The sequence below is a fragment of the Protopterus annectens genome, chromosome 6.part0 (genome assembly GCF_019279795.1).
Source record: "Protopterus annectens isolate FY-2018-M chromosome 6.part0, PAN1.0, whole genome shotgun sequence".
Taxonomy (NCBI): domain Eukaryota; kingdom Metazoa; phylum Chordata; order Ceratodontiformes; family Protopteridae; genus Protopterus; species Protopterus annectens.
This window is the reverse complement of record NC_056737.1, coordinates 630250261-630265410: the sequence shown is the minus strand read 5'-3', so window position 1 is coordinate 630265410 and position 15150 is coordinate 630250261.

Genomic DNA, 15150 nt, shown 5'->3' with positions numbered 1-15150 from the left:
TTATTCTCCCAGCCTCAACTAGGGGACTACATTGGCAAGGCTAGTTTTTATAACAACCCACGATGAGAGAACAAGCCAGTGATCACTTCTTCCCTTTCCCTGGGCATTTTGTTTGGCATCCAGCCCACTTATCAAATCATGGCTACTAATATAGCAGTCAAGTCTCTAACCTCTGTGACACTGGAGTCATCTTGATAAATAAATTTATGTAATGAGGTTACAGAATTTCATTAGCTAAGAGATTACATACTTGTTCAACTTTCTTGTTAGAACATGTTCATTTTCTTTGAAACAAACACATACTTTCTTAAATCCACCCATCCTCAACCCCTTTTCCCATTTTGCACATGGGTCAGGGTGTCACTTCAGCAGTGACAATCATCTCGAGCCAAGGTTATACACCACGGAGTAGCTTAGCCCTGTGGTGGTAGCTCATTAGTACCACTCACTCACACACAAACTCTCACCAATGGCCAATTTAGAGTGGCCAATCCACCTACTGCATGTCTTTGGAATGTGGGAGGAAACCAGAACACCTAGAGATAACCCACATGACTGCAGGGCGGACATGCAGACTCCACACAGAAGGCACCCCAGCTGAGAATCAAACTGGAGAACCTCTTGCTGTGAGGTGACAACTCTAATGTGTCACAGAATTTCTCAGTAGTATTTGGTAAAGTTTTTTTTTTTTTTTTAGCTGATTCACTTGATAGTCTTTGGTTGTCCAGACATGAAGATCATGTTTTTTTCAAAACTTTGTCCTTCATCAAAAGAGCCTTGGCATATGCAAGTAGTATTTAAAAATAACTTTAAAGACTACCCCAACTACATTAATTAAAACATATAGACAGTATGTAATTACATCACCAGGTGAGTAGGTACTCATTAGGGTAAATTATAATGTTTACACTATTGTAGTTAAGTAATTGTCAATCTATTAAATTAACAGTTTGGAAAATAACTATGTGGTATTTTTCTTTTTTTTTTTTTTTTTTGCCAGACTGTTAATTTAACAGATTAGCAATTATCTAGTTATACTGCAATTGCATATTCATTACAGGAAACACTAGTAGTAATTGTGTGCTGTCTGTATGTTACAATTAATGCAGGACATCAAGAGGCATATATCTGCATTTGGGGGAGTTTAAGTTATAGAATTTCTTTAAAAAACTTGTTCTCCAACAGAATAGTGTTAAAACATTTAAGCAAAGTTTCAGAAAAAAAAAATCATTTGAAGATGATCTTCAGCTTTGTTCATTGTGTACAAATTAATCTCTGGATATCTCATACTGTTACCAAATGTTCTTTATATTCTATATTTCCAAGAGCATCACTGTCACGTTTACATGAGGAGAATATGGTTTTCTTTTGGAAAGTGAGTTTATTATCTGTTATCCTTGATCATGTTCAAGGCCAGTAGAAATGTGATACCTGCTTTTGTAACCATGTCGTTTGGTAAACATATTCATGGAAGAAATTTTAGATGCTGCAGCAATACTTCATTTCATTCAGCCACGTGTCACAAGTAATTTGAGCAGCTGGCTATATGTCATTTATTTAAAATTTCTGCCACTCTATCTTCTGAGTAATTCTGTTACTCTAATGTTATATTATGTCTGCATATTATTTTACTCATAAAATTATAAAGTTTTAATGTTTAATAGTTGATATCTGTATTTTATATTATCATCTGTTTTCATAACACTAATTCTTGTTATTTTTTGGAACTGAAATGTATGAACACTAATTTTTGTCATTTATTGAAACTGAAACATAAATCCAGCTGCAAAATTAAATACAAAACAATACAAGAGGAGGAAGGCTGCATTATTAGCTATTATACCATGACCCCCCCCAAAACGTGCACGCTGATTGGCCAGCGTGCCCGTTGTAAATCGAGTTATACTAATGGAAAAGGTCCGTCGCCCGGACTTTTTTCCATTAGTATAACTCGTTTTTTTAAAACACTGTCTCGCTATGTTAAATGGGTTTAACATAGCGAGACAGCTTTAAAATAAGCAACGGAGATCTCCGTTGCTTATTTTAAAGCTGTATCGCTATGTTAAACCCATTTAACATAGCGAGACAGTGTTTAAAAGCAACGGAGAAAGCAAGATCTCCGTTGCTTTTTAGTGTCTCGCTATGTTAAATGAGTTTAACATAGCGAGACAGTTTAAAATAAGCAACGGAGATGTCCGTTTTATTTTAAACTGTCTCGCTATGTTAAACTCATTTAACATAGCGAGATAAAAGCAACGGAGATCTTGCTTTCTCCGCTGCTTTTGCCACAGCTCTGATGTACTGTGCAGGCGCCGCAGTACATCAGAACCGCCGGATGCCAGACATCTGCGGAAGGGCAGTAAACAGGCATTATACTATGCCATTATTTAAGAAAAGTAATAGTTTCTTTTCTTAAATAATGTCATAGATAATAGCAATAACTCACTTCTGGTGTGGGTAATGCTAAATTTACCCACGGTTGGCTTTGTTTGGTCCCGGCGCCTCGGGACCAAACCACGCCAACCGTGGGTAAATTTAGCATTACCCACACCCAGGCGTGGGTTATTGCTATAATCATTACTGAATTTGCTCAGTGGCAGGTCAGGTAGAGCTTATTTATGACTGTACTGCTACAGTCCTGTTTCATTCTTTGGAAGGACATCAAACAATTATAAATCTGGTAAAGATAGTTCACCAGCCATACTTGAGTTGTGTGTTCTATATATAACCTTATCTACCTTAAATATTTAACCTTTGTAATTATCCCTGAGACTGTAAAGATTCAAGATGACATATCTGAACACAGCAATGGCTAGAGAAGAGTGAGTATGCATACTATTTTTAAAACTGTCTATTTTTAAACTGTTTTTATTGATTTAAGAACATGAATGACAAGCAACAGATAAGAAAACAAATGACATTAAAATCAACTAGTACAAATACTGTAATAATTGTTATGTATCTTATAAATAGAATGTAACCACTATTGCATAATAAAACTTCCTGGGACTCTAGTTTATGCATAAAAATATTGGAGGCAATTAAAGAGCAATTCTAGGTGTACAAGTGTCTTACTTTTGTCCCTAAAGTCAAAGACTTTATATTTCACCTTCAATTAGAATATGCAGATGTCTTCATAAGGTAGAGCTTGTATAATGTGTTTCTCTAAGGCTTGTCATCAGTAGAGCCATCACTTTCCATTGCTTTGTAATGCAGTTTTTGCAAAAGTCAGTAATGACAAAAATAAAGACATGTTTGATAAATGAGTACCCAAAGCTTCTAATGGAAGTAGATAATATTATATAGGGCCTTAACAAATGCATCGGGCCAGATAAACCTCAATCCAAATTCATTCAGTTTCAGGTAATTTGTGAATATGTATTGCCAACACCCAAACTCAGAATTAGAGTGTCTCCAACATCTTTTGCGAGAGGTCATGAAACATCTTATTTACCCTTTCTGGCAAAAAAAAGGTGAAATGCAGGATCCTCTGTGTGATTAACCTATCTGCTGAAGAGGAAGTAGCACTGGAGACATTTCTAGTACATTCTGATCAAACTGACACAACTCAGTAGTAAGTACTTCAATTACATATCTCTTAATCTATTTGGAGTCCCGTTTGTGTTGTTCTCATTGTGCTCTGTATATGTTACCCTCTACATGGCCCCCAAGGCCTGCTTCCATCTATAAACTGCCCGGGGTGTCTCAAATTATAAGACCACCAGCCAGCTGAAAGGGCAAAGAAACAATACAAAAATGAATCAGAAACAACTGCAGATGATCAACACAGTATTCAAAAGCTATTAACATTCCTGCATGCTGTGAGTCACTAATACGCAGTCTGTGATGTAAATAGTATGGGTACGTACTAAAAGGAACTTGGAACCTCTTTGTTAAATGTCTTCAGTTCTAGGAATTATGAAGATTATAACTGCTGCACATCAATCCATCCTATGGTGACACTGCTCTCCAGTCTGTGTGATGTCTGACAAGATAATGACTCAGTATCCAGTGTCCTCATACAGATCAAAGCACTCCCGTATTTTGCAGTCACTCAAGAAGCATGCACACATAATCAGGCTACAAGTGATCAAGGTGCATTTATAAGATATTATTGTCAAAGAAGTCAAATCACTTCACCAAAGTGTGCAAATAGTTAAAACATTCCACACTAGTTGATTAGGTGCAAAAAGCTGTAATGAAACACTGGCAGCTACAGAATGGTGTATACAAACCATTATGATACATATCAGGACACAAATGTTAGGGATAACAACACATTAGGTGCACATATACATGATGTTAAGTAGATACAGCACAACACACTGTACAACTACTACTGATGGGTTAAAAGTAAGTTGATACAGCACTGTATTACATACTACTACCATCTAAATGAATTGCACAAAAGTATATTACTATATTTTACTAGGTTTCAAAGACATTAAGAATGAGATATTTTCATTAATATGTATGACATACAAGGCACACTCTGACCCAATACTGATGAATTTACTGCTCATCAGCAAGTCATATGACATTAGAAATACCTATCCAGGGATGTAAACCTCTTCTGCCACAGCAACAGAACAGTTTGGTGGGACAGGTTTATTTTGAAGAGGATATTGGTGTTTTGCTGCAAACTTCCCAGCAATGTAAAACAAAGTTTGTCCCTGACCATATTCAAGCACAACTTGGATCTTTGGATGGAAAATAGAACATTTCGCCCTCTTGTGTTATTAATGGACAGAAGCAGCTCCTAAATGCTTACTCCCATGCATGGGTCACCTCAAATTACCTATGGTTTGATCCCAGTTATTCTCACCAGGGGTAATAAAATGTCAATGATACCATAATAACTATCAGTGTTGATGAACAACAAGTATTTCAAAGGTATATAGATACTATTTCAATTGCCCTCAATAATATGACGTTGAATGCCAAAAGTACAAGGTGACGCACTTTGGCTTCAACAACAGGAACAGGTACCCAAATGGCCTGGACAATGAAATTATAACGGTAGGCACACAAGTTAGGGACCTAGGGGTCCTGGTGGACTCATGTTTAAAATTCAAAGCTCACAGTAAAACTGTTGTGAGAAGATGTTATGGTTTAATAAGGGATATACAGAGATGTGTTAACAGTAGAGATGAGTAGGTTTTTAACCTCTTATTTATCTCAGCAGTTAGGCCTGTTATAGAATACTGTCTCTCTTTTTGCTGTTTTAGTCTATCACAATTGAAAAAATTGGAACAAATTAAAAAAAAACATTTACTAAACATCTGAGTTGAAACATACAGGATGTAGGAAGAGATTGGAACACCTATCTCTATTCTCCATTTGGCATTGATTACTAAGGGGGACTTAATTCTGGTTTTCAAATGCTCAAAATGATATCTTAACAGCTACATTTTCTAATCATAAAGCCAACACTAGGGCTAGTAACTTGTTTTTTTAGGCTCACCAAAGTTAAAACACAAGTAAACAGCTCTTATTTTCATTATAAAGCTAATAGATAATGTAACTGACTACCAATGTATATACAAGGCATTGAGAGCTTGGAGCTCTTGAAGAGTTTTTAGATAAATGGTTCAAGGAGAGTGTATATGAATGTGGGTTATCTCTTACCAAACTCTTAAATGGCTAAGTCAGGTACTGCATTCGAGTTACATTACATTACACATTGAACTGAACAATGAATATTGAAATAGCCCCCTTCTCAATAAACTGAAAACACTGAACTTCGGTGATAACACTATTTACTGGTTTCACAACTATCTTAAAGACAGACCTTTCCAAGTTTATATCATCAACTTATCTTCCAATACTGTCATATTTAATACAGGTGTACCACAAGGCTCTGTACCAGGCTGTCTACTATTTCCATACTTCTTAACAATCTCACCCTAGATCTCCCAAATCTAAAAGTCCAGAAGGTTCAGTATTTTTGCATGGAAGTATTTGCACAGATATTTTTATACCCGCGCAGACTGCAGATAATTTTTCTTCAGGTAGATAGCAAATGTTGGGGGTGTGATGGAAAAGAGAAGGTAACACTGTATATGTTTTTAGAAATCTAATGAGTTGGCAGATTTTAAAAATTGCTGGTGCACTGCATAATCAATTGTCATAGATAGGGAGTTAAGAACATTTATGGACATATAGTTGCCAGTTTCGTACCATATTCAGGTGACTGTACCATGTTGTTACACTGGTCTTTACATAACTGACTGGTGTGGCAGTATATCAGTTAATGCTTCCAATATACAACCCGGAGCCATAATTTATCTATTCTGACAATCCATCAACTTGTCAATTTTTTTTTTACTTTCTAACAATTGTCTTTGTGCAATATAAAATGACACCAAATGGCATACATTTCATATTCAAACTAACATTTTCTTGAAATTATGTAACTTTTTTTTGCTATGATAATGTGATTTATCATTACCAGTTTTTATATGTGTTAGTTCCATTGGAAAATAGGTTTGTATTTCTAAAATGTTGGAAATAAAAACTTATTCTAAAAAATGGATACAGTGATACCAGAAGCCCTCCTTAGCAAAATGTTTATAGAATTAGATTGGGTTATAAGCTCAGAACACCTGCTTTCCCATTCCTAAGTCCGGTTTATTCTTAACAGTGTCCTAGTTTTAGCCAGTCTGGTGCCTTCATAGTGAGTTTACCATTTATTAACCTCAAGTTAACCACCTTTTCCCCCTTCTTATGCTCTAAATGATATTAATATCACACTAATGTATCCAACTATTGAATTTAATCAGTGCTTTAGTTATACTAATCCTGCACATTCAAGTACAGCCCTTTGTATGGCAATTTTAAATTCCTTTTAATCTAGGGATATATGCTCCAGCAAAATGTAAAGGATAAATATATATATATATATATATGTAACAAGTGACTGCAGAATCACACATTATTAGTTTTACAGGTTTATGTATGGGGTTATATACAATCTCTTGCAAATACTCAGTACGGTACAGCAGGTGATAGAGATTCTTCTTAATATTCATTATAACATTCTTCATGCATAATATTATATTTTAGGTTCCCTGTATTAGTAATTGCATTGAATGTATGGGGTGATATTGATGTAAAGTATCTATACAAAATTTCCCAGGAATACAAAGGAAGAATGGGGGTAGCCGCAATGGTGCAGCAGTTAGTGTTGTCACCTCAGAGATTCAGAGATTAGTACTAGGCTAATTCCCCTTATAAGCCATTTTAGGCATAGCCAATTACTCCATGTGAGAACCAAACCCTGCACCTTGTGTTCTTAAGGTAAGCATCTTAACCATTATGCCAACCTCCCAGAGAGGTTATCCTGTAAGATTCTCGGCTGGGGTGCCTTCTTTGTGGAATCTGCATATCCTCCCAGTGGTCACATGGGTTTACTCTGGGTGCCCTGGTTTCCTCCCAAATTGAAAAGACATACAGTAGGTGGACTGAACACTCTGAAATGGATGTAGGTGAGACTGTGCATGCGAGTGAGTGGTATGAATGAACTACCGTGGCATGGCTAGCCACCAGGTGGTGTAAACCTTGGCTCAAGATGATCATCACTGGTAAAGTGACACTGACCCCATGTGTAGAATGGGAAAAGGGGTTGAGGATGGATGGACAAAGGAAGAATAATATGCATTTCAGTTATCTATTTTTGAAACACATATGAAGGTATTAATAGTAATAATAATACCTATTCATTAACCAGAAAAGCTCACTAGACACACAGTCCCTTTTCAGGGGGTGACCCAGGAGCAATGTCTGGTTTAGTGTTTTGCTCAAGGTCACACAATAGGCAAATGTGGACTGAGGGAATTAAACCCTGTACCACAGGAACTGCAGTTCAGAGCCTTAAGTCTCTGTGTCAAGTGCCAGAAGCACAAAAATAAAGTTATCATATATGATCGTGCATAGCCCAGTGATATTAGTATGGATGATTACTGTTGATACATGTTGGCAATGAAGCAAAAATTTTGTTTAGACAGCAAATACTGGATTGACAGATTTATACAATTAAAGCATCCATATGAGTAGTATGTGTGGATGTTTTACAGCAAAATAAATGGGCAGCAGTTTATGATATTAATGTAAGTTTAATAATGATTTCTGTTTGATGTGTAAGAGCAACCGCTTATGAGATATAATGTGGTATTTCCAGTGATTATTATTATTGGTCAAAATATGTTGGGTAGGTCCCCAATGGTATGAACATTGGTTCTAGATGATAGCCACTGCTGAAGTGACACCCCAACCCCATGTGAAAAAAAAAATGGGAAAAGGGGGATATGGATGGATGGATATGTCAGGTAGTTCGGATTATGTTTGAGTTATCCAGCATATACATATCCAACGCTGAAACTTTGATAGATGTGAGACTTAATCAGCTGAAGGTCATATTGGTGCTGCTCAAGAGTTGCTCAGAAAAACTGCTTTGTGGGTAATAAGCAAACCATTTAGGCATAGCAGGACTCGGGCTATAATTAAAAGCTGTTTAACCAGTAATGTATGCTTTTTTTTCCAGAATAAAAGGCATAAAAAAATTCTATGGAAAAGACAATGAAAACTAAACTATGTGGTTTTCTGCTACCACTGAGGGGAATGGGTGGTCACTGAGTGAAAATAGTGAGGTAATAGTGTCATAGCTTTTTTGAAGCAATGGTGATCGCTTGACAATATGCCATAAACAGTGGGCGATTTTAATGATATGGTTGATGCCTTTCCCAGGATCTTGGCTAGTAGGAGACAGCAATGCAATGGGCCTGAAGGATTAGAAAGTGGAATTATGTTTGCAATTTTCAAAAGCCCAGGACATATTCTAATATAAAGTAGAACTGTTGATAATGTGCCCTAGCAAAATAGCAATGAAGAAATTACATACTCTGTGAGGAATGTAGGTGAACAGCCAGCAAAGTCTCCATGCCAACAGCTTGGTAATTCACAGCCCTAGCAAATTAGGTACTGGTCTTATACTCACAATAATAAATATTGTGTGATTTCTGGGGATTTGACTTTGATTTATTTATTTGGCATTTGCTTACCGGGAAAGTCTGTCTGGGTGATGAGGTACCCATTTTCAGTGAAGGCCTGGGGAGAAAAGCTCCAGTTACATGTTGTTAACAGAATGAAAAACTAGGCAGACATAAACTCATAACATTCAAGCACAAATATGAAAACAACACATTCATTTGTCACAATGAGAACTTAATGAACATAATAAATTCATAATGTTCAAGCACAAAATTTGAAAAAAACTACACATTAGTTTGTCAGAATACAAAATCAACAGACAATAAAGTCATAGTGTTCAAACATAAATTATATGAAAACCCGATAATAGGAAGATGCAGCAGTATTTACATAATAGATGATTATCATAACGATTATTAATATTCTAGAGGTCATAAAATATGGTAACAGATTATATTGGTGAAGGCATAGGATAGTATGAGTAGAGAAGGTTAGGGTGTGAAAGAAGGGATAATAGAAATAGATGTGGAAAAAGTATGAGTGTAACCTCAGGGGAATATGTGTGGAGGAATGGAGGGTAGGGTAAGTTAGTAGGGGGATAGGGAGAGTAGAGATAGAAAATGGTGTAAGAGTACCTCAGCCTGGGCTCATACAGGAACAAATCCAAGCTTTGTTGACTTATTCTTTTATATAGGTTTTGAAGGAGTGCAGGTTAGTAGGAGTTTTGATAGTTAAAGGAAGGGAGTTCCATAGTTTTGCCACAGAGCAGGAGTAAAGGCTTAGGCCTGGGGGTTGTTAGGTTTATAAGTTGTGAGAAGATGTTTGTCTTCAGATCTGAGATGTTTATTTGGGATATAAAAGTTGGTTGATGGGCTAGTGGATTGCAGATGATTTTGTATACAATAGTAAGCTGTATGTATTAGAGGTGGGGGGGAGTGCAAGCCTTCTTAGGGAATATAGGGCTTTATAGTGATGGGTGAGAGGGTTTGCATTTATGGAAAATTTGGCAATTTTGTTATCAAGATTGTACAACCTTGTGGATTTGTCTTTTACTTCAGATTGTGGGATCATGGAGTTGGTATTGTTAAGTAGTAAAGTTACTTGCCCCCCAGGAAAATATCTTTTATAATCTTGACTGTGACTTGCAGTCAAGTGAGTCTGAAGTTTTGTGATCACTATTTTGTAAATCAATCATAAAACCATCAGATTTTCATTATGAAGCCTACCAAATTACACCGGATATTGAGATTTCTGGAAACTGGAAGTGAGCGGTGAATATAAATATATTTTAAGATGAAGAATCAGTGGTTTGTAGATAAGATTGCTGTTTAGAGGTCAGCTGAGATACAGTGACTAGGAAGTACATCAGCTATGTGCCTTGGCTTAGGCATGGTTGCATCACTGACCATTAGAAGGTCTGGGAGATTTTGGTATCCAAAACTAAGTTATTTCTTTCCCTGTCCCTGGGATAGCAAAATAGCAATTATCGAAACTGCTTTGGAAACCATGCTTTAGATTTATTGGTTAATCTTTTGCACCAATGTCTTAAGTAATACTGGTAGTATCCAATTTGTATAGAAGTGCTATTGTACATCTCTCAAGCTGTGCTGTGATTGACAAAGCAGTTTTCCATTGACTATTTTCTTTTTGTAAGGACATAATCTAACCTGAAGTTGTAGCGTGATATTCAGAAAGTTACTATGGTCTGATGGGAAGTAACTCATAAGCAATTAGTACTCAATACCTGCTGAATGATTTGCAGAAGATCATATTCTGCTTACAAGGCTGGCTTGTGAGAATGCAGATGGTATAATACAGTGGTCACTAAATATATGGCAGTCCGCAACTTGTTTCTGACGTATGGTAGGATAACTGGAACAGAAATAAACAACAATGTGAAAGGTTCAGTGACCAGGTGCAAAAAGACAAGCTCAGTAAGTGCAATATGTGGCAGGAAGTTAGCCTTTGGTTTTCAGTGCAGATGTGGCTCTCCTAGAAGCAATGCAAAGCCTTACTCATTAAGTATAGTACACTAAACTCTCAGTTAACTGGAATTCAAGCAACCAGAAAAAAATTGAAGAAATATAGTACAATTTTCATGTGTTGTACTTTCTGCCTCCCCTGCAGAAACATACGTACCTTACGTTTTTAGAGTTTTAGAGTTTTAAAAAGAAAGATAGGAATAAATTCTCTGTCTCCACAACCTAAGAACAAGTCAAACCAAACAAATAGTATAGGGTACAGTATTAGTCAGGTCTATTTTTAATAGTAACTCTCAAGCAACCAGAAACTATAGTTATTCGGCCTCTACCAATCCCCATAGGTGCTGGTTAACCGAGAGTTTACTGTATAAAGAACGAAGTTAGCTTTTGGTTCTGGGTGTAAATATATACCTCACAACAGTCCTTTTCTGCACTAGAATGTATTTATCGGGATAGTAATGCCTTAATGTACAGCAGTTTGGTAGGTAGAGGTGTATGATATATAAGAGCTATTTCTAATTTGACTGTATGCACCAAATATATATTCTCAAATGAGGCAGATTAGCTCATAGCACTGTTTTAAGATCTAGAGACCAGTATACTGACAATGATGCTTTTAACAAGCTTTTCCATCTATCCTACTGCAGAGTCCCTAATGTTGGTACGCACTTCAATTGTATAAACTAGAAACAGAAATAATGTCATCTAGTTTCAGCTATGATTTGATAATTCTAATAGTGTTTGATCTACTAAATTGGAACTATGGTTCATAAGAAGTTTATTTGTTTCAATGCAGCCTAGATTAATAATTGCTAATTTAATTCCCTTTAAGGCCTTAATATATTCTGAAGGTACTTCATCTCTTTTCAGATGGTGGCAGAGGGACCAGACCAGTAAGAGTGCCTTCCTCATGGTCCTGGGCCAATTCCAGAATAACAAGAGAAGGAATATGGAGAGCAAGTATTGGTCACAGCCTCATGCTGCTATGCCCACAGATAAATCAGCCTTGTGCACTTTGTGAGTCACAAACTGCCTCTCAAAAGTCAAAGGGAGAGAACTTGCATATATTTCTAGTTAAGGACAAGATGACAGAGAAGGAGCTCCCCTGGCAATTGCCTTGGAGGCTTGCAAACTGGGGTGTCTTTACCAATATGTTCATGCTTAAGAATCTAGGACATTTATTATTAAATTATTTATTTGCATTTGATTATCAGGAAGATCTGTCTGGGTCATGCAAGACTCCTTTTCTCCAGAAGACCAGGGAGAAAAGCACCAAAAAACATATTTAATGAAAGAAAAACATATAAATAGATTAGAGCAGACCCTTTGTAAGTACAAACAATATTGAAAAACAGTGATTACAGATGCAACATAGACTAGGTATCTAGGTAAAATATGACAAAGAGCAGTTATCTAAGAAGGAAAGTAATAAAAAAGGAGATTGTAGTAGTGAAAGAAGTTAGGGTGCATCAGTTGTAGAAGAGTGGAAAGAGGAGTGCAAGAAGAGAAAGAGATTAAGAGGTAAATATTGACAGAGATCTACACTAAAATGCATAAAAATCTACATGATTGAGTGTAAAAGTGGGTGAATGAGGACTGCCTTATTAATCTGCATGATTACGGTTACAGAAAGGAAAACAAAAGGTTAAGGATTCTCATCAGCAATTTTGAAAAGGGACATGAACATGCCCAGCCAGTTCATAAGTAGGACAATCTAGAGTCCTCAGTTAAGGCCGTGTGGTTGAACTCAGGACTGGGCAAGTTTACACACACATGGGCTTCTCTCCCCAAATTAGAACAGGATTTGCTGGGTATGAATCAGCATTTAGGATATTTACATAGATCTTACTGCACCAGATAGGTCAATGGGGATGGCCAGATTTTGGATTTCCATGTGTTCTAATGGAGGATAATGCACAATGACCAGATAGGCTGCCTCCCAGAGTTCTCATGAATCTGACAAGTGTGCCAACAGATTCCCTTTGGGGATTTTTTCAATAGATCATGACCACTGAATAAGTACCTGAGAAATGGCAAACAGCAAGTGTGGTGCTCATGTACAAGGGCAAAGTAGGAAGAATACATGGAACTAAAGGACTTTTAGGATAACAGCAGTAGAACAGAAAGTCATGGAGAAAATCCAGTTGGGAAGGATGGTTACTTTTCCAGAAGACATAATTCCCCAGGAGAACAGATATGGGTTCATGACCAGAAGAAGCTATCAGTCAAGTCAGAGCTAACTTTATGACTGGGTTAAAAAGAAGAAGAAGAAGGTAACCTTGAAAGTGCTTACCTTTTTGTTATTTTTATTTGTATTAAATTGTTTTTATCTCCAGCCGAAGTGTCTTTTGTCTATTAATACATTTATATTTTTGGACACTTTTGGTTCCTCCACTTTATTTGCTTTTATATTTGGATATATATTTTTGTCTGTCTGGTGGAACCTTGGCTGTGAGTACAATCTGGTTGTTATGGATTCGGCCCTGAGTAGGGAGTTTCGCAACAATATGGAGAGAACTGCACTGACTGAAGAGTCTTAAACTGGCTCTACTGGGAATTCAGTGAGCCCTTTACTCTGCATTTCCCTTGATGAAGGAAATATTAATCTTAATAGCATTGATCTGAATGAGCTGGCTAATTTTAGAGATATGCTGAAGGAATTGGAGAATAAACTTTTTAAACACAAGCACCTCTTGTGGCAGCGGTATCACTTTGAGGCTGCAATCTTCCACAAAGTGGTACCAAGAGGGCTTAGGGTGCTTAAAATGCCTTCATATGGAGATAAATACCCAGAACTGCTAAAGAGATGGCAGACTCTTAATTTACATTTAAGCATGGATTATATGTTGCTATTGAATGAATGCTTCTCTTCTGAGGAGAATTCTTTCACATCTGATTTCAATAGGCTGACAAGTTTATTAAGGGTCACTTATAAAGATGATGCCTGCACTCAACATCTTGATGATGTACTCCTTAATGTCTCCCTCTAGGAGAGGAGGCTTGAGAAAGAAAAAACTAAGAAACTGCACAAGGACTTTGCCAATTTTCAGGCACTAAATGTCTTCTCCTGGCCTAGAACATATAGACCAATCGACGTCTGCACTGACTCCATGGAGACGGGACAACAGGCAAATGCTTCTAATGGTGTTAATAGTAGAGGCATGCCCCCTAGAGAACAACATCGTCGTAAAGACAACGTTAGCAACATAGCTTCCAAGAATTCCGTACAACACAGTCTGCCACCTAACTTTGGATTAGTTGCTGCAGAATCTCTTCCTCATGCTGGGGATGTTAATACCACCTACAAACAAGGTACTACACACTCTAATTTTCATGTAACTGACTCTAATATTCCGCGTGCATTTCGCTCGGCCGGTACTGCTTTGATTTCTCATGCTGTTTCTTCTACAACCAACAAACCAGCCTGTGGCATAGCTTCTCCCTCTCAGGCTGCTGTTAATAAGTTCATAGAGGGAAATGCGACTGTTTCACAAACTGATAGTGCTTTTAGTAATTTGAACGAAGGTAATTTTAACACTAGTAATAACACTACTTCTGCTAATGGTGACAATGAATGAGCGATGTCCTCGCCTTCTATTGAGAAAGCAATTGGACTGTTGGGAGATAATAACTCCGTTTTGACATCTGATAAGTCTAGTAGTAATGTAAATAATGTTTTTGGCACTAGAAATGTTGATGCTCATGCTAATGCAGCATTGCATAGCATTGATAGGAATGATGTTTTTCCTATTGAAGGAATGAATGAAGTTAATATTACTCCTAACAATGTGCATACAAATGCTGGATTACTTGGTCAATTTAATTGCGATAACTCAGCAACTTTCAAAACTAGTTTAGCATGTGTCAATTATTTATCTAATGCCGAGTGTTTTAATGATGCTGGTAGTCTAGTGGATGAGAATTCAGGCCATATTACTATGCAGACAGTTAGTTTAAGTAAATCTTCATTGGACAATAATATGGTTTTGGCATCTAACATTACACATGCCAACTTTTCAACTAATACAGAACCTGTGGTTAAACCTAAGGTGTTTTCCTCTATGAACAGCAATAATGTAAGTAATGGAGGCACACATTCTTCTGGGTTTTTTTTTAGACAAAGCACTGCCCATAAGGCAAGACAAACATATGAGCAGGTCCAGAAGCCATAGGCGACGAG